Source organism: Brachycentrus maculatus, unplaced genomic scaffold (assembly GCF_059751285.1).
Source record: "Brachycentrus maculatus isolate JH-2025_06_01 unplaced genomic scaffold, ASM5975128v1 h1tg000303l, whole genome shotgun sequence".
Lineage (NCBI taxonomy): Eukaryota > Metazoa > Arthropoda > Insecta > Trichoptera > Brachycentridae > Brachycentrus > Brachycentrus maculatus.
In genome coordinates this window covers 1,305,643-1,330,313 of record NW_028281053.1, presented here as the reverse complement: position 1 = coordinate 1,330,313, position 24,671 = coordinate 1,305,643, and the positions used below count along the sequence as shown (strand labels likewise).

The 24,671-nt window shown below is 29.7% G+C and overlaps 1 protein-coding gene across 4 annotated transcripts in view; it reads right to left on the bottom strand.

Annotated features, from left to right (window-relative positions):
- LOC148304829 (diuretic hormone 45-like) overlaps nt 1-24,671 on the bottom strand; it is a 171,463-nt gene that overhangs the window by 117,982 nt on the left and 28,810 nt on the right. For all 4 annotated transcript variants that reach the window (XM_088267690.1, XM_088267688.1, XM_088267689.1 and 1 more), the window contains exon 2: nt 281-328. The gene's annotated coding sequence lies outside the window, so the exon portion shown is untranslated. The remainder of the gene's footprint in view (nt 1-280; nt 329-24,671) is intronic.

Here is a 24,671-nt window from a genome sequence, read left to right as displayed (position 1 = left end):
TACCCACCCTTGGGAATCGAACCCGGGACCTCCAGAACGGTAGCCGAGCGTGCTGACCATCACACTACGGAGGCGGACGGCGAAATTGCTATAAAACTTTTTTTTTAAATGTTCGTTTTACATTTTTGGACATGTATGGTTGAACGGGAATATAAAATGTGTTATTTATGAAATGTTCATCAACAAAACTCCACACAACCGTTTTGCTGGCATAATTTTAATCATTTTAAAAATAACAAAGTGTTTTATCGTTTTAAAAGAAGAAGTTAAAATAGCTTACCACTTTTCTTCTAGTGTCGATCAGCCTACGTCTAAAGTCTGTCGAATTCTGTAAATAAAAATAAATTCATTTGAACTTGATATTTTTTGTTTATTTATAATTATAAAATGTTAGTTTTAAAAGATTTTTATAGAACTTTATTTGTAAAGACAGTCTTAAATTACTGCCGTCGAGTTTTGAATGTATACTTTAATTTTATAAATACTACTTATTCTACTACCATCAGGCCGTTTCTCCGCAGGGGTAGGCAGAGAGGTTGGAACACCATACTTTTCAGTCCTCACATACACTCCGGCTCACAATCACCTCATATACTTTCTTAGTCATACATATCATAACCTAAACTAAATGTCCCAGGTATATATATATATATATATATATATATATATATATATATATATATATATATATATATATATATATATATATGTGTGTGTGTGTATATATATATATATAAACACATATATATATATATATATATATATATATATATATATATATATATATATATATATATATATATACACACATATATATATATATATATATATATATATATACATATTTATTTAGGTAGTTACTTAAGTTTCAGTGTCCTGATCATAATTCAATTATCTCTGACGTTAATTATAATGAAGGAAATTTATCGTTTCAATGTATTGTAAAATATTAAATTTCGCATAAATTATAAAGGGCCGAGTAATACTTTCAGTTTCAATTAGCTGTAATCCTCCGAAAATAAATTGTTCATGATAGATTGATAAAACATTGAATGAACGAAGAAATAATGTACTTTTGCTGAGACCATAAGTTTTCTTTTATGTGTTTGAATGGAAGCATTAAATTGAGTTAAAAGATGATTGGTATGTGACAGACATTGATGGAATTTGTGAGTTATGTGCGTGTGAATGAGTTCTGTAAAGAAAGACAAAATGGTAGTTCGAAAAAAATAGTTACATTGACTGTGTCTATAAAAATGTGAGTAACGGTTAACTGTTTCTTTTAGATAGTATTCGTTAGTTTTTTGTATATATTTCTTTCTCGCTTAAATTTTGATGTCAAATTGTTAGTAACATTTTGAGTGTGTCCAAATACTTGTTCACAAATCTGAATTATCTCCAATTATAGGAGTTAATCCAGATTTGTAAAAAAAGTATTTAAACACACTCAAAATGTTTGTAAATAAATTATCTGGTCAAATTATAAGCTAAAATAATAAAAATTAAAATGATATTTTCTGGCGTTTCTCATGTATGTGATTATAATCCAGGACTCGGACCTCACATGCTGATATAAGAGTTTCTGCTCAATAAAAAGCTTCTTTTCATCTCACCAATAGATATCTTTAGTGAAGTTCTAGTGATTCAATAACAATGTTTCTGAATTGGTTTATGTATATATAGAACTTCCAAGAATTTGAGTAGTGTGGTTGTCAATAATGGGTAGAATTGGTGAATGTTACACGTGTGTTAAGTGATCACTTAAACCAGCCTATGACGGTCGTCAGCCCCGTTAATGCCCAGACTTCCATATTCTTCTTCATCTTTGATGAGATGTCAAAAATATAATATCAAATTGTTCAATTTATCAAAGGCTAGAAATATACGTAAAGTGATCACTTAACCAGCCTATGACAGGCATAAGCCCTGCAAATAACCAGACCTCCATATTTTTCTTGATCTATACTAAAATTTCAAAATGTAAGACTGTATTTCATCTTTCTAATACCATTTGAATACATGTGATGTGTATGTGCGTGTATAACATCAAATATAAAATATAGACGTAAGTATATTTTTTTTATCCATAAGCCACTATTATTTTTTGTTTCTATTTTTTAATATTATTTTATCACGATACACTTTTTATTGCTTTACCAACTAATTGCAAACTAATTAGGGTTGTAACGATTCTAACTCGGACAAAAATTCCATTTCATTGTTTGCCAATTATAAGAAAAACCATGAAATGAATTGAAAGATGATTTTAAAATTGAAATAATTATGATAAAAGACGAAAAGTGAAAATGAAAAATAATTAAAAATAATAATGATTAAAGGCGAATGGCAGAACGAAGAAAATGAAAAGTAATAATAACAAATAAAATTTTATAAATGAATATTTAAAGTTGGTTTTTTGCCATTTAAAATATAATGCGGAACGTTTATCTATTATTGAATTTAGAATTTGAAACATATCGTAGTCATACAGGAGAAAGTGACCAAGTGCATTGTTTTACAAAAACATGATCATTGACTATTTGATATCTTAGTAGCTTAATATTGCCCTGAAAACATCCCAAAGGATTTTAAACTTGGAAGTATAATATATTGACTTGGTAAAAATGACTAACTGCATTGATGTTTATTCTCTTGCCAAACAAAAGTGACTTAATTGGCCCTCCTGAACATTTACGTTTTGGTAGTTGGTCACTTTCTCCTGTACGACTACGATATATCGCTCACTCCTTTCAAGAACGTCATAAATCAAAAAACGTGATTTTTCAGGAGAACGTTTTTAAAGTTTAAAAATATAATACAATGTATTAAAAATAAATATCAACCCACTTACTGAACATTTAACTGTGCAACAGTTCTTTTAAGGTAAAACCTGAAGGTTTTTTCTCCATTTAAAAAATATTTAGTATATTTAAAAAAATAACTTAACAATACATTTTCTTAAAAATGCAAAAACAACACTTTCTGCCCTGTAGCGGGTAAATATTAAGTTAAAAATATGCCTCTTTTGCTGGAATATAGAAGATTTTCTGGGCATTCCGAAAACATGCACAACTGAAAATTGTCTATTTTTTATTTATGACGTTCTTGAAAGGAGTGAGCGATATATCATGTACTGAATATGTAATGTGCAAACGAATCCCAACATTACAATATGATACCATCGTATTACTACTGTATTATACAATCTCGCAGAAATCTTTAGAACACGTATCACATTCTGTCACATTTCCCAGAATACGTTATAAACGTCTCGTATAATGTACTTTATTTTTTCTCACGTAAAACTACCCCCTCGGCTAGCTAAACATGTGAATTGAGTCATTTGATGCAACAGAAACATAAGTCAAAAAATCTTTTTTTTTTAAATAACTTTTACTAAAGAGAATTGAACGCCGAACCATTCTGTCATTCAAACAATCTTCGCTTTTTCCAAATTCATACGACTTCTCAACCTGCTCATTATTTCGACTCCTGAACTGACCGCATTTAAGTATTTTAAATACTTGGTCGAGCTAAGGTTTTTCCCATACGACTAATATTTCTAAATTATTCGACTAATATTCAACCCCGAACCATTCTGTCTTTCCATTTCTTTCAATTCTCATTCATTCTCTTCATAAATATTCCGCAGATTATGTTTTGAATATTGAAAGCATTAACTTTGTGGATCATACTTATATATTATTGTGAGAAATAAAAAGACTTTGTTTTTTGATCCAATTACATTTTTATTAACAACCTACTGGTTTCCGCAACAACCTGTTGCCCTTTCCAGGGTTTAATTTATGACTTTTTGAATTTATAAGTCATAAATTAAACCCTGAAGAGGGCAAACGGCTGTTGCTGAAACTAGCTGGTTGTTAATAAAAATGTGAGTGGATCAAAAAACTAAGTCTTTCTATTTCTCAAAATAATATATTCTGGCTCCTGACTTGACCACGCCCAAATATTTTAAACACTTGATCCTGACAACTTTTCCTCGTTTTTCCTTTTTCCCTTTTTCCAACTACATTCGCATCATAAATATGTTTTACTGTTCATTCCTCGCTCATTCGTTCCACATGTCCAAACCATCACATCACACCTAAAGTAAGAACATCATTTAATGGAAGAACTGATCAAACTATTGTTTTTTTCTGAATCGTTTTTGAATAGCTCTTTTATGTTTACAACATTTTGAGTGTGTCCAAACACTTGTTCACAAAATCTTTTAATGCCCAGACTTCCATATTTTTCTTCATCTTTGATGAGATGTCAAAAAATAATATGAAAATAACTCCTGTAATTGGAGATAGTCCAGAATTTGTGAAAAAGTATTTGGACACACTCAAAATCTTGTAAATAAATTATCTGGTCAAATTTTAAGCTTAAATAATAAAAATGAAAATGATATTTTCCGGCTCAACAAAAAGCTTCTTTTCATCTCACCAATAGATGTCTCTAGTGGAGTTCTAGTGATTCAAGAACAATGTTTCAAAATTGGTTCATATATATAGAACTTACAAGAATTTGAGTAGTGTGGTTGTCAATAATGGGTAGAATTGGTGAATGTTACACGTGTGTAAAGTGATCACTTAAACCAGCCTATGACGGTCGTCAGCCTCGTAAATGCCCAGACTTCCACATTCTGTCTTCATCTTTGATGAGATATCAAAAAATAAAACTTTTATATTAAGTTTATTTTTTCATGATTTTAAGGATAATAGAAGCGATTTGTGCAACTTTATTTCTATATATTTGAAATTTTTTGATCAAAAGAGGAATGTGTTGTATTTGGTTTTATTTGATTTATTTTTGTATTTTGAATCTTGAAGTTCTACGTACGTAATCATAAAGTGTGCTTACTGTGATATGTGTGCTTTGCCGGAAGGTAAATTCTTAAATTCTTTAAATTAGCCATATTGTGTTTTGGGCATTTTTTGCAATGAGCGACTAAATTTGTGCGAAGGAGAGTTAATTCAACGAAAATTTTGACAAAATCCAGATGGTTACCCGACAAAAATGTGGTTTTCCTCAAAACGCTTAACGTAAATATATATTTACTTATATAAAATGTATGCTAAGAGCACTTAAAAGATAATGGTTTTTAGAAAATGAGGTAATTGAGACAAAATGAACTTAATTCCGATTTTTTCATTATTATTTTATTATTGTTTTCACTTGTTTTTAATGTTTTGGTTACTTCTGTTTAAGAAAAATAAACATTATATTTCCGAGTAATTTCTAATCAAATAAACAATTAACCAAGTTTTACTTGGTCTTCCTCTGCTTCTATTACCAACCACGTTCCTCTTATAAATTTGTTTTACTGTTCATTCATTTCACTCATTCGATTCACTTGCCCAAACCATCGTAACACAACATTCAAAGCAGCAAAACGTGAAACAATTTTAAAAAATAAAAATAAAATAGTTTGGAAAGACAGATTCGTGTAGCGTTCTATTCTCTACACCTACCCCTGCAGACAAGGGGCGTGATGGTTAGTTAGTAAAGTAATTAATTTAATTTTATAAATTTACAAATGAAGAAAAAAAAATGATTTTAAAATCACTATAAATATTTTATTATAACTTAATTATAATGTCTACCTTAATTAGAAAATAGAAAATCACAAAGTTAGTGCTGCAAATATAAATAATATATAAAAATATTATTATTTAAAATGTCCCCTCGGCACAGGAAAACTCAGTGAGGGCTCAGTATTGCAATTTGTAATTGCGTGTATGATGAAATATAAGAAAATAAAATTTAAAAATTATTAACTAAATAATATGGTGTTTTATGATTTTTTCATATCAATAATTCGCCAACGAGAAAATCTTAAAAATAAAAGCAAAAAATTTAATAAAATTTCGATAAATCGATATTTGAAAATATCGATTTATATCTACCATTCCTATTGGAATCTTTAGAACGCTGACGGATTTATTTTCTAATGGAAAAAAGGTCCCTTTTACCGCAATACTCCGCGCGAACTTCACATTAATATAAATATGTAAATTTCTCTTCACGGCCAATCACAAGACAAATTTTATGTCAAGTCTGTGAGCAAAAGGGATATATCGCGGAGGATTTAAACGAAAGTAAACATGATTTATGGCCTATGACTTACCGAACTTTACACTTTTACTGCGGATATATGTTAAACAAGAAACACAATGTTCCAGAACTGATAGACATGTAAAAGAAGACATTCAGCAGGGCCAATGCAGTGGTTTACACGAATAGAGAATTAATTTATTCATTTTCATGATTTGGGAATTTTTTCCCAATTCAATTCCTGACCGAGTTTGGCTAGTTATTATAATAAAATGCGTTTATTTATTTATTTGCTTAAAACAAATTACATACATAAGTCATATATATAATATTCCTGATGAGTAATTTCTATTTTTCATTTTAGGACATGGGATTCATGTCGTTATTCTCATCTTATCAGGGATATGTAACATTTTGTTTTATTATCGCATATATTTTATAATATATAAATATATATGTATATATATATATATATATATATATATATATATATATATATATATATATATATATATATATATATATATATATATATATATATATATATATATATATATATATATATATATATATATATATATATATATATATATATATATATATATATATATATATATATATATATATATATATATATATATATATATATATATATATATATATATATATATATATATATATATATTGGGTTGATGCAAAAGTAATGACCGTTTTTTATGATCCCAGGTAAAAAAAAAATTTTCACAAATTATGAATAGAATCTTCTTTTTTTATGATTTCATTGTATAAAGGATGCTTTCCCTCTACTTTCTATTCAGTTTTGGCCTAGCCAGAGTACAGTTATGACCCCTTGTATTTTTTCAAAATGTCGCTCGATAAAGTGCATTTACGTCATTGTTTACTTTATGAATTCCGTAAAGACAATACCGCGAGTGTGGCAGCCAAAAACATTTGTGAAGTGTTTGGAGCAGATGTCATCAAAGTTCGACAGGTACGAAGATGGTTTACAAAATTCCGATCTGGATATTTTTCACTCATTGATAAACCACATACCGAGCGGCCATTGAAGTCTGATGACGACAAGTTAAAAGTCATAATTGACACCAATCCACGTCTAACCATCAGGGAGATTGTGTCAATGATGGGAGTCAACCAAACAACCGTATTAAGAAATTTGAAGCGTATGGAAATGGTTTCGCGGTACGACATTTGGATACCTCATCAATTGTCGGCTGCCAATTTATTGGATCGTGTTTCAACGTGCGTTGTTTTGAGTGCGAGACAAAAACATGAACCTTTTTTGCATCGTTTGGTGACGGGAGATGAGAAATGGGTCGTGTACAACTACGTGACAAGAAAAAGACATTGGGCTATTCCTGGACAAGCCCCATTAACAACTTCGAAGGCCGAAATCCATAAAAAAAGGTTATACTTTGTGTTTGGTGGAATAATAACGGTATTGTGTATTTTGAACTCTTAGAACATGATAAGACAAGTACAGCAGAACGATATTGTCAGCAATTATCCAAATTGAACATGGACCTTCAAAAGGATAGACCAGAATTGGTAAACAGAAAAGGGGCAGTGTTTCATCACGACAACGCGCGACCATATGTGGCTATGATGACCCAACACAAGCTAAATGAGTTAAATTGGGATGTTATCAAGCATCCACCGTATTTTTCAGATATTGCTCTTTCTGAATTTCATTTACTCCGGTCACTGCAAAAAAATTTAAATGATGAAAAAAATTATACAATAGAGCAGGTAAAAACATCCCTTACTTAATTTTTCGCATCAAAATCCACGGAATTGTTTACTACTGGTATTAATAAGTTGATAGAAAGATGGGAGAAGGTTATGAGAACTGATGGAAATTATATAATTTATTAAATAAATAACTTACATAAAAAAAATTAAAAAAATAAAAAAATGTAAAAAACGGTCAAAACTTTTGCATCAACCCAATATATATATATATATATATATATATATATATATATATATATATATATATATATATATATATATATATATATATATATATATATATATATATATATATATATATATATATATATATATATATATATATATATATATATATATATATATATATATATATATATATATATATTATATATATATATTCATTATATTTTTATAAACCTAATTATGTATTGTAAAAAGTAATAAATTAATTAATTTAAAAAAAATTTAATCACAACGCAAAAGGCAAATTTTAGATAAAATGTTTATTTTTATTATTTATTTTCCAATAACATTCAGTTATATTTTAAGCCCCTCGATTTTGGCCCATCCAACTCACATTATACACGTTTCAGTTGATTCCGGATAAATTTGAGTAAACACGAAATGAAGAGAAATGTTTAAAATGTGATTTCAGATATTAAACTTTTCAAATAAATATTTTTTCTGTCAATATTCAAATATTTCCGAACGGTATCTGATATTAAACTCTATATAAATACAACCAGTTCGAGATTTAATATCCGGATTCGCCTCAGACTATTATATTTGACTCTTTTTGGGCAGGTTATTTTAAAAAAATACTGTATTATCGTCAAAAATATTTTTATTGCTGTTTCAAAAGAGTCAAAGATGGACACGAGATATAATAAAATATTATTTATTCGATCAAGACACTAACTAGATTATGGTTTCCCAAACTATGGGTTAGACCAGTGATTCTTCTTTCGTATAAAAACGAAAAATACTTCGTCTCAAATTGAAACATTTATAATTTATTATTAGATTAAAACCAATATTTCTAGCTTTTCCACTTTTTTATTTGACCAGCGACCGGGTTTCGTCGTTACCGACATCATCCAGTCTGATGATGTCGGTAACGACGAAACCCGGTCGCTGGTCAAATAAAAAAGTTGAAAAGCTAAAAATATTGGTTTTAATCTAATAATAAATTAAAAATGCAATTCCATCACGAAGTGTCAGTGGATAATATAAATCTATTGAAACATTTATCTAATGAAATATTCGTAGACAATATGTAGAAATTTACGAGTGAAAGGTTATAAAATATTTTATTAATCTAATTTTTTATAAAATGATTAAGGAAAAACTTGTTTTTGTACCACTTGAGTTTAACTCAAGTGTTTCCTTAATAATTTTAACATGTCTAACCACAAAGTAAATGCCGAAACAATAAATAAAATAATTTTATACATCGCTCACTCCTTTCAAGAACGTTAAAAATCATCAATTTTCAGTTTGTTTTCAAAAATGTTTTCGGAATGCTCAGGAAATGTACTATATCCCAGCGAAAGCGTCATATTATTAACTAAATATTTACCCGCTACGGGGCAGAAAGTGTTGATTTTGCATTTTGAAGAAATGGTATTGTTTAATATATTTTTTTAAATATACTAAATATCATTATTTTCAAATGGAGAAAAAACATTCAGGTTTTACCTAAAAAGATCTGTTGCACGGTAAAAAGTTCAATAAGTGGCTTGATTTTTATTTTTAATACATTTTATTATGTTATTAAACTTGAAAAATGATCTCTCAAAAAATCAATTTTTTTTTATGTATGAAGTTGTTAAAAGGAGTGAACGATATGACCAAATATATTTTTTGGAATTTCTCTATGCTTTGTTAGTTTGAATGTCTGTATGCATATTTTGACATCAAATCACAGATAAAGTAGAATAAATAATATGTGTATATTTAAATTATTTGCCGTGTAAATACTTATTATTTACAAAAATAAGTATTTACAGGGCTAATGAACTGTTGTAGGCTGGATAAATGATCACTCTAACGCGTGTAACATTCACCAATTCTACTCATGATTGACACTTACTCTTCTCAAATATTTGTAACATCTAGATATATTGATGAATCTCGTGACACAGTACATATGAATCCACAACAGCCATCTATGTTGGTTTGAGGAAACCTTTTATTCTTTATATACACATATATCGTAGTCATACAGGAGAAAGTGACCAAGTGCATTTTTTACAAAAACGTGATCATTGACTATTTGATATCTTACAAGCTTAATATTGCCCAGAAAAAAATCCTAAAGGATTATAAACTTAGAAGTATAATATATTGACTGGTTGAAAATGACTAACTGCATTGATATTTATTTCCTTGCCAAGCAAAAGTGACTTAAATTGCCCTCCTGAACATTTTACGTTTTGTTAGTTGGTCACTTTCTCCTGTACGACTACGACATTAGTACCTTGTTAAATGAAAGAAAATAAATGTTTACTTTTCCTTGTTAATATTTTCACACTGATTACTTGTATCACAATTATTCAGTTATTTTTTTATGTGTTTGTTTTTACGGAATATTTCTTTGTAAAATTCGATATTATGCAGTCTCTAGACATGCTGAATCACTGTATCGACGAATGAAAAATATATTTGTATTCTGAAAACTACTATGTACTGTATAAATATACATATAATACATGGTTTCAGGCCATATTTACGAAGCAGGAAGTTCAAATATCCTTTTAATAATAAAATATTTTTTAGGAAAAAAAATTTTTCATAAAATATTTTTATTTACAAAACCCATGGTTTGACTAAAGCTATAATATGTTTTATCTCCAAAGTGTTGTAGTCACCGCATTCGGGTACTATGCTGGATGTCCCGGGATCGATTCCCAGAAGGGTCAAAAGGATTAAATATAAGTTTTCACTCTAATATTTATTTGATATTATCCTGGATTTGTACCTGAAGCGCAAGGTGACATCACTTTTCCTTCATGTGTTCAAAAATAACTGATAAAATTTTAAACTTCATAATTTTTTAACGTTTTCAGATTCTCCCAGAATGCAAAATAATTCGGGAATATCTTGCATACATTTGAAATAAATGTCTCTATTAGCAGAAAAAAAGCTTACTTAAATCACACATAGATGCTGCCGAGAACTCACACATGAAAGGACGTGTGAATTATGTGATAAATAATATAATATACAAGTTCCATAAATTTAAATAGTGTGGTCGTCAATCATGGGTAGAATGTTTTATGTTACTAGTGTATAAAGTGATTTTTTAAACCAACCTGTGATAGGTCATAAGCCCTGTAAAACCCAGACATGTATATACTTCATCATATATGTTGAGTTATCAAAATATAATGTCTCTGTATTTGTAGGTATTACTAAAAGGAAACCTTTATATTATTGAATTTATCACGAAACAGTAGGTATATACTTACTACTATAAATAATCTTTGATATTAATTAAGATAGATTTAGACGTAAGATCTAAAAATTAATATTTTGAAGATAATATGATTTGATTTAAAATAATTCAATTATCGTGATTATTTCTCAACATTATCGATTACTTATTATGCTACTACTACTACTATGTAGTATAGTATGTACTACCATCACGCTGTTTCCCCACAGGGGTAGGCAAAAACGATGGAACGCCATACTCTTCTGTCCTGACATACACTCCTCGCCTTCTTCACATCCATACATCTCGGCTGTCCAATTTTAAAACACAGTAAGGGACATTTTTGTAGTACGTTTTTATTGCATTTTTGGACTAAGTAGAATCTACTTAGTCCAAAAATGCAAAAAAAACATACTACAAAAAAATTGTCCCTTACTGTGTTTTGAGTTTGGACAGCCGATCTAGTCATACATGTTTCATGTGAGCAAATACTGATAAGTTCCTGATTGACTCACACTGTTTCCAACACATCAAAATGAAACATGTTTTAAGCTAGAAGAAAAAAATACCTCTTATGTGCAAAGGAAGAAAGGGAAAGATCTTTCGGATTTAGTGGCATCTTATTTAGAAAATATGAAAAGACGAATAAGACAAAAAATGAGCTAAGTGACAAATTTTGATTGATATAAAATATTGAATCCATAGTGTGTTGTTATATAGTATTATGTCCTTAGCATTAATGCTTCTTTTTTAATGTTTTTAGGGAGCAAACTTATTATATTATTTATTGATTCGGCATTAACTTTGTGGAATGACATGATTATTTTAATTAAATTAAAAAATAAACACTTGAATAAACACAAAAAACACTTGAATAATCCACTGAATTGAGTTTTATTTTTATTTACGACTAGTTTCGAAAACGACAATTGCTTTCATCTTCTGGTACAAATTAAAACTAACGAATAAAAATATATTTAGGTGTATATATAGATATTAGATAAACATATTAGATAGAAGCGGTATTTATGAAATTTCTTGCGGTGACTGTGAAAAAAAATATATTGGCCAAACTGCGAGAAGTCTAAGAATTAGAATTAGAGAACATCGTCGTGGTCCAACAAGTAATTATTTTTCGGAATTTGCAAATCATATCATGGAAACTAACCACTCATTTGACTCTCACACACTTAAATTATTACACTTTGTTACAAATTAAGGTCAAGTCATGAATAATTAAGAAAATTTAGAAATACACAAAAATTTAAATTCAGAAAAAACAATAATTAATAATATACTGTTTCAAAATACGTCACCATTATTATCAATGTTTCCTTTTACAAAAAATGTTGTTCCTTAACCCCCCTACCTATATTTATTAACCTATATAAACACCTAAATATATTTTTATTCGTTAGTTTTAATTTGTACCAGAAGATGAAAACAATTGTCGTTTTCGAAACTAGTCGTAAATAAAAATAAAACTCAATTCAGTGGATTATTCAAGTGTTTAATTTAATTAAAATAATAAAATTTATTCATTTTATTATTATTTATCACTATCATTTTTAAGAAATATAAACTAAATATGTTATAAATCCTTGTACATTATAGGCAAGGAGAATTTTCTAAGGCAACTAATAAATTTATTTTTTTTAAAGCTAGAAGAAACAAAAATTCACGCATTGATCTATTAACCTCGTACATTATAAGCAAGATAAATAATAAACGTAACTCCCATCTAAAATAATAATAAAAAATGTGACATTACTTACTTTAAAGCGATCGGCCAATAATTATCCATATTTATATATGCGTCAACAAACAAGAAGAGTACATTCACAAAATGTTGTTTTGAACACTACACAAATATTGTTTAACATGTTGTGAGCAAATACATTATTGCACAGCATTGTGTAATTGCAATTGCAATGGTGAAATTGTTTCTCTTGGTCCGCGCTGTTTGCATGAAATATTGCATAACGAATTCTGTTAATATCATTATCCAAATTAGAGGTAGGAACTACAAAAATACATAGCCCATTACGAATGAGGTTATGTAAAAACAAACAAACAATTTAGTTATTTGTTAAATATCAATAATTAAAAGTTCTATATGGAAAAACCCTGACACGAAGATCGATACATAACCCATTACAAATGAGGTTATGTAAAAACATACAAACAATTAAGTTATTATGTTAATACCAATAATAAAAAAAATCTTTATGGAAAAACCCTGACACGAAGATCGATAGCTTAATCAAAATATACAAAACTTTTACGCTACCCATCATGACATATGGGATCGAAAACAGAGCGGACACCGTAGTCACAAAAACGCGCTAAGAGTGTCAGAAATGAAGACTGTAAGAACAATATCTGGCAATAGTCTACGAGACAAAATTAGGACCAAAAAAAATGGGAATTATGCCTGGTCGAAGATGATGTCGTTAAGTGGGGAAGGCAACAAAGGAGACAATGGTATGCGCATGTGAGGAGAATGAAACCATCCAGACTCCCCCATATTACACCATACGGCCAACCCCAATGTAGATGACTCTCGGGCAGACCAACAAAAATATGGATTGACAGCTGGGAATTGACATTACAGGAGGCTAATCCCTCTTAAAAACAGACCACAAGACCTACACCAAGCAGAAGAAGAGAAGAAAAAGAAAGGTAATTAAAAAAAATAATGCAACCATTTACTTTACACAAAAAATATTTATGAATATGTACACTGAACTCTTTTTTATACGACTTTGAAATAACGCGATGAAAAAAACAGAGAAAAAACACCGCTGATATACCATAGATAGATAAAGTACAAAGATTTAAAAACCAACTGTTTACAATTCTCTGTGGACAAAGAAGATGAATAAATCTTTATCTCTGGATCTCCCTATCCAATTAAGGGTGCATAATCAAACAAGGAAAAGAGCATTATCCTTTCACATCTTGTTTGTTTTTTTATAAATAACTTGTTTACGTCATCACTTCTACGAGTATTCCCTAGAAATTTATGACCTTTTTACCTAAACATTTACAAGTAAATAAATTATTCTACTCTGAACTCCCTTTTTTCATGCTTTCATAATGAAGCGGTGCAAAAAAAGAGAAAAAATGAAACAATATAAACAGTAATGAAAATACGTAACAGTAATTTGAAATCAGCTTACGATTGGCAGGGACGTGCATTCTATATCGGCATAAAAGCAGTGCCTATCGTAACTTACCGTGTGACATATAAAAATGCAACCAGAACCTGCCCTACATACATTACTAAGTACATTTGCGTAGTACCTAGCTTCCCTTACAATCTACCCTTACTGCCTACCCTAGTAAATAGTACCTAGCTTACCCAACTACCTACCTCTACTGCCTATCCTAATTAATTATCTGTGCACGCCACTGATGATGGGTCATAAGCCCTGTGAATACCCAGACTTCCATACTGTTATTGCAGTTTGTTGCGATGTAAAAATGTATATTTATTTATTTATTTACACGGCACAAGTGCTATTTACAATTGAATATGAAGACAATAAAGAACAGTGCGATTATATTAAGTAATACACAAAAATATTTATATATAGTTCAGTACCAGTAAAGCTTTCTTTTAATGTTTTGTGTAGCAATTTATTTCGACTGATTAATTGTATAAGGTCTTTAATAAACCAAGTTGGATACTCTTTGTTGTAGGGTGTGAAGGTTGGGACATGAGAATTGTTACAATTCAAGATAGGAAATCTGTTGAGAGTTAATATTAAATCCGTTAGTGGTGTGCTTGAACGAAAGAATTTATGAAAAAACGACTAGTGTATTAGAAGTTATCTTACAAACTTAGTAATACTCTGAACTTATCCAAGTATAACTAAGTTAATGCTGACACCATCAGTCAAAATTGTAGTAAATTTAGACAAAATGTTATTTACTGCGTACCGCCGTCACTGCAAGGATTGCTGAATCATTCTTCGTTAATTTGTAAGGTTAATATAAATATATATATATATATATATATATATATATATATATATATATATATATATATATATATATATATATATATATATGTATATATTATATATATATATATATATATATATATATATATATATATATATATATATATATATATATATATATATATATATATATTTATGTATATATATATATATATATATATATATATATATATATATATATATATATATATATATATATATATATATATATATCACTCTAATATTTATGAAATATTACCCTTCTTCCTTCATGTGTTAACGATCAAGATAACACTGCGTTTATATGATGCAATGCACTATGCACCATCAGGTGCGGATAAGGGTTTGAAGAAGAAGATTTATGAATTGGTGCTTGTGATGTATTTTTTACATTTACCTTCCCTATCCTTACTATCCCACCCCCAGACAAGCATCTAAATATAGGCAAGCCATATAGAAGCTTTGCGGAGAATTCCTTTAAAAATATATTTAAAAAAACAGAATTACTTGTTTTCGGGTAACACAAACAAAATAACATGTTAAAATTGAACAAATAAAGGTTGTTAATTTACTGTTTGTTCAAAAGTTTTTATCTGTTTACTTACTAGAAAATAAACAGTTTATCACGTTTATTAAATATATGCAATGACGTGTTTTCATTTTAAATAAAATTTGTTAGTAAATTCCGAACCTTTCCAATTTCCGAACGTACTCTCAATTTATGTGACGAATATTTAAGCGTTTATGAAGGGAGGAAATTACGCAAAGAAATGAGTCGATAATGCTCGAGACAAAATGTTATTCTTAAGGAAATTAATAACATCAAAAGCAGGTTTGCTAAATGGCTAGACGATCCATCACTGTTATGTGCGTTCTAGAGGTAAAATAATAAACTTATAAACTAACTAACTAACCATCGCGTCACTTCCCGGTAGGCACAGAGAATAAAACGCCACATTTATCTGTTCAAACCATCTCCTCCTACCATACATACAGCCGAATATTCGACTACGTTTGCCTCGTAATACATATTTTTATATACATATATAAATATACGACGACAACGAAGGCGATACTGGAACATATAAACAGAATGTCAGAAGACAGACTTCCACGTATCGCCCTCCGAGGCAACACTGAAGGACGCAGACCCCCGAAAAGATGGAAAGACAGCTGGGAGTCCACATCCCAAGAGCGACGTGCGGAGGCACAAACAGATCCCTAGGATCTACAAAAAGAAGAAGATTTTTAAAGAACTTTTATTTTTTTTAAACCAAGGTTATATTCTTATTCACTGTTTACTATAGTCTTCCATCTATCTGGTAGAGTTTTAATATTTTTTTTTGAGAAATTTACTCCCATTTGAACCCATAAAATATGCTAAATATGCCCATTTGTCACATCCATTATAAGTTTTATTAAAACTATATAAAAAATAACCATTCAAATTAAACCAGACTCTGTACATAAATAAAAATTAAAATGTAAAATATTGAAGATCGATTTTTCTGTCAATACCTTGTCATCGTTTTGTTTGATATAACGCCGTGTTTTAATGTGAAGGAAAACAATTACTATTTTTACAATATGTAAATATAGAGAGGTTTTCAAAAGTCGGGCGTGTTAAATCATCCCCCCCGTGAAATAGTTTTATCAATCACCTGTCGTGAAGCTTTCATTTTCAGGGTTAGTTTTGGCAGAAATCAAACAAATTATATGAATTTTCCAACCTATTTTCCGTGCTTCCGTTGAGGTGTAAATTTCAAGAAAATAAAATGACTAATGCTTTTTTTATATATATATAAGACGTTATTTCTTTAAAATATATCATTTTTTGTAAACTTTTTGCCAAAACGCGACCATTAAGACGATCAATGTAACGTCCAATTGAAGTTTAAGGGAGTACTCGCAAACATCCGATTCATTAAGCGATCGGCCAGATAAGGTGTGTTGAGATGGTTTAGATATGTGGAACGAATGAGTGAGAAAGTTCAAGTGAAAAAGGAGCAGATGAAGTTTAATGAAACTAGGCTCAATCGTATATTATATTTCAAACTACCTTCTGAAAATGGCTAGGTCAGAAATCGCAATAATCGACGAGTATGTATACTAAACTTTCTCAACTGATGGTAACACAATCCACCATACTTTCAAATTTATTGAAATGCTACTATATATATACGTATATATATATATATATATATATATATATATATATATATATATATATATATATATATATATATATATATATATATATATATATATATATATATATATATATATATATATATATATATATATATATATATATATATATATATATATATATATATATATATATATATATATATATATATATATGGATATATATATACATATAGATATATATATATATATACATATATATATTATATTTATATATATATTATATATATATATATGTATATATATATATATATATATATATATATATATATATATATATATATATATATATATATATATATATATATATATATATTCATTCTTCATACATTCAGGCATCTCATTATACATTTTCAAACCCTTATACTTTAAACAATTTTGCGATTCGGTTTTTTCAACAATGGCAGTCTTACTTTATCCTTTTTTCTAGCAATATGTTTATGACAATTTTTTGTTTAAAATTATTTTATCATTAAAATATTTTGGTAATTTATCGTTAAAAAAATTATGCATAAAGATCAGCATATTAAATTTAAGTCTCTTTTTTATAGATCCAGTTTAGTTCTTCTCTCATTTTTTCTATATTATTATATTTTTTTTCTTAATAATTTCTATTGTGTATAATTTCTAATTTATTTTTTTTTTCTATTTTTTTATAATGGGCAGAATGGTGAACGAGATGTTTACATTTTCTTTCATATTAAAAATTTTCATTGAGGCACCTATAATATTGACGTGAATCTTATAGAATAAATAATTATAAATTGTAAATTAATAATATCGTCCATCATTACATTTAAAACAGTTTTTAATTACTATTTTTTGACATCTCATCAAAGATGAAGAAGAATATGGAAGTCTGGGCATTTACGGGGCTTACGACCGTCATAGGCTGGTTTAAGTGATCACTTTACACACGCGTAACATTCACCAATTCTACCCATTATTGACAACCACACTACTCAAATTCTTGGAAGTTCTATATATATGAACCAATTTAGAAACCTTGTTTATGAATCACTAGAACTTCACTAGAGACATCTATGTATTGGTGAGATGTAAAGAAGCTTTTTATTAAGCAGAAACTCTTATATTAGTATGTGAGATCCGAATCCTAGATTATAATCACACACATGAGAAACGCCAGAAAATACCATTTTCATTTTTATTATTAAGCTTATAATTTGACCAGATAATTTTTTTTTTATTAAAAAAAACTCCTGTAATTGGAGATAATCCAGATTTTGTGAACAAGTATTTGGACACACTCAAAATGTTGTAAACTTTTTAATTACTTATTTCAAATTCATTTACAGAAAAGAAATAAGTACATTGGCGGGCTTATTGCTAAAAAGCAATATTTTCCAACCAATCAAAAACAGACTAGTGATATTGATTAAAACGTTTAATACCATATATAGCTGTTTGTAATCTAAGGATAGATAGTACTTGAACATTAAAAAAAACATATATTATAAATTGATGATAGTAAGGAAGGCAAAGGCAAAAGGGAGTTTAAGGAAGGAGGTAGAGGGAAAAACTAAGGGAGGTGGTTTGATGGACAGTTAGGATTCTAATGATAAATAGTAATTTACTTTAAGCATATATTACTTTATTACTTTTTTCAGAGTATTTTACTCATAATGACATCAAAATATCAATGGTTTACTAGCTATCCTTCCGTTTTCCTCAGTACTGACCGATTTATTCAAATTTTCGTCAAATTTTCAACCCTTAACCTTTTTAAATGCGAAGGGGAAAACAAGGGCACTGAAATACGTAAATAATATTTTTTAATAAAATAATCCGAAGATAATAAGGTAATCCGAAGATTATAAGGTAACAGGATTATATTAATCAATTAGAGAGATTTATAATAAAATTATTTTTCACAGGAACAAATATTTTAATAAAAATAAAAGAGGTCCCCGTTTCAAATCTAGGCGGACTTAATGGTGCATAGGGCACCAGATCGAAGCAGTGTGTTGACTTGATCTGTAAAGATCTAAAAAATGTAAGTAAATATTTATACTATTTTACCTTATGGTAGTCATTTAGTCATACTTATACGATAAATCCCAATTTAATTTTATTTAAACCCGCGTTATATCATTTTTTGCTTGAAATAGCGTTTTTGTGTTGACAATATAAGTTTTTTTAAAGGGATAATCTGCAAAGCTCCTACTTTTAGATGCTTGTCTGCAGGTTGGATAGTAAGGATAGGGAAGGCAAATGTGAAAAATACATCACAAACACCCAGACCAATTAAAAATATTTTTTTCTTAAATTTATTTTTCAATTGGCGGGAATTGAACCCGCAACGGCGCCTGCCTTAGGAAAGGCACTGCCTTTCTGCCTTTACGGAGGGCATACCCCTGACTATACATTACTGCACGGACAAGCATAGTATTGAGTGTGTAAATAATGCTATGGTATTAACGTGTACTATTGTTTAAATTTTAAATTTTCTGATTTAAAATCCTTCGAAAATCTTCTGTTCATAAGCTTTTATGAACAGTTCAAGCTTGAGAAAGCTTAAGATAATTTTTTTGGCCCAACCTTTTGGTATTGTTTTTAGAAGAAATCTTGAAAGCTCGCTATCAGCTTTGTCAAAGCTCAGAGATAATTTCCGAACCAAGAAGAGATTTTCTATTTAAAATATTAATTAAAACGATAAGCCAATCAGAGGATTTAAAATAAATGAGGAACTAATGATAATTTTTAAGCCGAAAATTGACGGAAAACTCCATTTGACTCAACCAAAAAAAAAATTAAATAAAATAAAATGACACCAATAACAATGACAACATTTTTGTAAAAGAAAATGCACTTGGTCACTTTCTCCTGTTTGACTACGATGTATATATTTATTTATATATAAATAATTTTATACATGAATGACTGAATGCAGTTAAAATGCGATATTTCAGACGAATACGTAGCAAAACGATATACAATAGTTGTTCAAATGGTAATTTTTACCCAAAATTCACAACTTATTAACTAATAGTTTTCATACTTTTGTTATCAATCATAGTTAGAATGGTTAATGATTATTTCGAAACCGGTAGTCTTGAAGTAGTGTTTTTAGTGGTATTACACAAAGTGAACGATGAACGATAAAGAAAGTGTTATAAGATATGAATTTATTTTCTCCCTGCCTTGGCCAATTTCACCACAGATATAAGGAAGGTCAAGAACGTCTGAATTATTTTTAATTTCTTCTTCAACTCATTGTTTATGACGTCACCCAGCCACCTCTGACTTGGTGACTCTCTACTAGGGAATGAGTAGAGGGGGTGGTGCTCGACTCGAGTGTTTCGTCCCCTCGCCGCTAGATGGTGTCTGAGCACTGAAAACTCAAGTGCTCGTAGGGATGACAAAATAATAACCCTTATTACTCCAACCGTGACGGGTTGAATCTTTATTTTGCGGACATTAAGGGAAAACACCACTTACGGAAAAATACCATATTTATTATTTTTTAATGTATCTCATTACAATTCATATTTAAGCTCTCGACAGCCATCTATGGTTAGTTTGAGAAAGCTTTTCTACTAAGCAGAAATGTTTTTATTTAGATGTATCCGGATTTGTGAACAAGTTATTTCAAAACACCCAAAAATGTTCTGAGAGAATTTAATTTCATTCATTTATTTAATAGTCACTTTGTGGTAATAGTTATACAAGGTTAATACCACTACATCTTAATTTAATGTGACACGTGTTTCGATGCATTCCGCAACATTTTTAAACACCGTATATACGTGTGATAGTAGATTTTAAGATAAAGTGATATTTACCAAGTAAAACCTAAATTAAAAATGGATAGGTTCGCCACAAATTGAGTGCTGAATCAGTTAGTGAAATGATTTCAAATAAGTATAATAGTGATAAATCACTAATAAATGTAAATCCCCCTTAAAAATATAACCTAGGACCTCTAGCGTGGTAACTAAACGTTCTAACCACTAAACTAAACAGGGGGACCAACTAAATTATGGTAATAATAAAATAATAATAATACCTTATTCGCACCCCAATGGTGCATAGGACACTGCGTCATATAAACGCAGTGTTATCTTGATCGTTTACACATGAAGGAAAGGTGATCAACCTTCCGCTTCAGGTACCAGTCCAGGGTATTAAATAAATATTAGAGTGAATAAATCACTTTTATTTATTTGACCCCTTCCCCTGGGAATCGAACCTGGGACTTCCAGAACGGTAGCCGAGCGTGCTGACCATTACACTACGGAGGCGGAATAAAATTATGTTGGAATTGCTACTACTACTACTACTACTACCATCACGCCGTTTCCCCGCAGGGGTAGGCAGAGAGGATGGAACGCCACACTCTTCTGTCCTGACATACACTCCTAGCCTCCTTCACATCCATACATCTAGTCATACATGCCCTCCGATTACGCAGACTTTTGACACCGCCAGATTTTAGGTTCTGATTGATCTGATCGTGCCAAGTCTTTTTCGGTCGTCCACGTTCTGTTTTCCCTCTCACATTCGCCACATATATTTTCTTAGTCATTCTCTCGCTATCCATTCGCTCCACATGTCCATACCACCGCAAAGAGCTCTTTCTAATCTTTTCAATTATTCCTCGTTCAGCCTTACATTCCTTTCTTATATCGTCGTTTTTAATTCTGTCATACAATGATTTTCCACACATTCGTCTGAGGGAGCGCATTTCAACAGCATTCACTCTGCTTTCATCCTTCCTTTGCCAGTTCCATGTTTGAATTGCATGTTGGAATTGCAATTTTTTAAACATCTTAAATCACAGTAGTGGTGATTTCCCTCAACAGATAGGGGTATATATTGAATAGGCTTCCGATGAATATACTCCTGTTTAAAAGTTTAGAAGGACTAAATGCGAAGGTTAAGAAATTTACCAAATGATCAAAGGATTATAATAACCCCCTTGGTCTTTTAGCTAGCTGAAACTTTCAGCACAAAATTATATCTATTTTTCAGCTGAACTGAAAAGTTTTTGGAGACATTATTAAAATTTAACAACAAGCGATAAAAACCGATTACACAAAACTTGAAAAACATAAATATACGAGTATTACAAAACAAAACGCAAATACAGGATGTCCGAAGTGTAAATTGGGTTTTGTCCGTGTTTTACGAATGTCACTTGCTTTATCTCGCTGTTTACAGAAATGGACCCACGCGTCAAAGGGGTTGAGTGTTGTCGTGCTCTTTATGTAGTGTGCTTTATTCTTGTTTATTTAATCTATCAACCCTTTTCTGTTTTCCTGTTTCCAACCCTTATTCGCACAAAAACCGATTTTATTTTCACCCGTTGATTAAAACATCTGTAGTTCTTAAACCAGTCGTGTTTACATTAATTGGCTCAAAAGTGCTAAAAACATGTGTTTTATTTTTAAATAAATGATAACAAATTAACGGTTATTTAAACATTTATTTTAATTCACTATGGACCATGTTTCGTCATTGCTAGCATCATAAGACTGATGGAAGGGTATACAAAATTCTATGTTATGTAAACAGCAAAGCAGGAGTTAAAAACCATGATTTTATGCAATTTCAGTCAAAAAATGAATTTAAATTTAATGAATTTAACGATGGCTATAAAATAATAATGGTAAGGGTTTTAAGCGGTATTTTTTATATATTTTATTATAAATATCGATTTTTGCATCTATATTCGAATAATGTGAAAATGAATCTGGAACCGTCGGTTTACAACTTCATCTGCAAATCGAACTGTATATTATTTCAATATATGTAGCTGCAAAAATCCATTTCTACAATTAAATGTATATTCCTTCTAAAACCATAAATTTTTATTTAAAATATAACTTTGTTTTTAAATCACTATAATTATTTTACTATGACTTAATTATAATGTCTACCGGTTTCGAAGCTAACCGCTTCTTTATAAAGACTGATTAATACTAAAACACTATCTACTAAACAAAATTCAACATATTTTGACGGTTATGCAAAGGAGCTTGGGTAGATCTCAAGTGGATTTTTTTTTGTCGATTGGCAGTCACAGTCAAAAGGGATCAGGGATGATGAATGATCGTAAACATAATTTATTTGTAAACGGACTTTTAGAAAAATAATTTACTTCTGTGTTTATTAGTTGTAAATTATTATTAATTGCCTTTTTAATTTCTAATATTTCTTAGTAATCTAATTTAAGTCCTCTATTGCATATGTGTAAGACTTTTCAGGCCTTTATTTTTATCATATGAGTGATTATTTCCTATTAGGTGATTGGCAAATTCAGAGTAACTTGTTCTAATAACAAATTTTTTGCAAATATTGAAATCAGTAAGAACTCGTATTCTCTACCCAGAATGACTATGAGCAGGTTGTATCCAAAAAAAATGTAAATGATAATCACGTAGAAATCTTTATATCCTCTTGGATTATCTACAATTGTAGGCTTTGTATAAAATCGTTTTACATTTATTGGGAGGGATCGTATCTAATCGCAATCGTTATTTAAATATACAGGAAACGTTCAAATGACAATCAATCATGGGGTAATTTTGGATATATGTAAATGTTAGAATTTTTATCTAACTAGGCCAAGAGCATGGAATAATGGTTAATTGGTTTGTAATCGAACCCGGATTTTCATGTTTAGTAGTCAAACACAGTGGCTGGATTCAGCCGGTTCGCACAGGTTCGCTAGAACCGGTGCCTAAAATTTTAAGAGTTCGCCGAACCGGCCCTTAGCCCTTTGTTATCACACAACATTCCGATAGAGATCGTGCATCGGAGCATTCTCAGTTTGTATGTGAATGTTCTGTTTATGTGCAGAGTAAAAAACAAATAAACGAATAAATGAAAAACTATTTTTTTACAGAGGGGGGGGGGGTTGGGGTGGTACCTGAAGGGCGAACCGGTTCATGAAAATTTTGAATCCCATCACTGGTCAAACATACTAATCTACATATATCATCTCTCTCTACTCTTAAGTTTTTAATCCCACTTCCTCTTAGAGATCACCATGAAATGTAAAAATGTTTTAACTAACTAACCATCACACTCTTTCCCCGCAGGGGTAGGCAGAGATTATACAACGCCACAACGATCTGTCTTTGCAAACGATCCTCGCCTCTTCCATATTCGTGCAGCTTCCCATATATCTTTTTTTGGGTTAGAAGAAACAAATCCACTAAATGATCTAAAAACGTTTTACATAA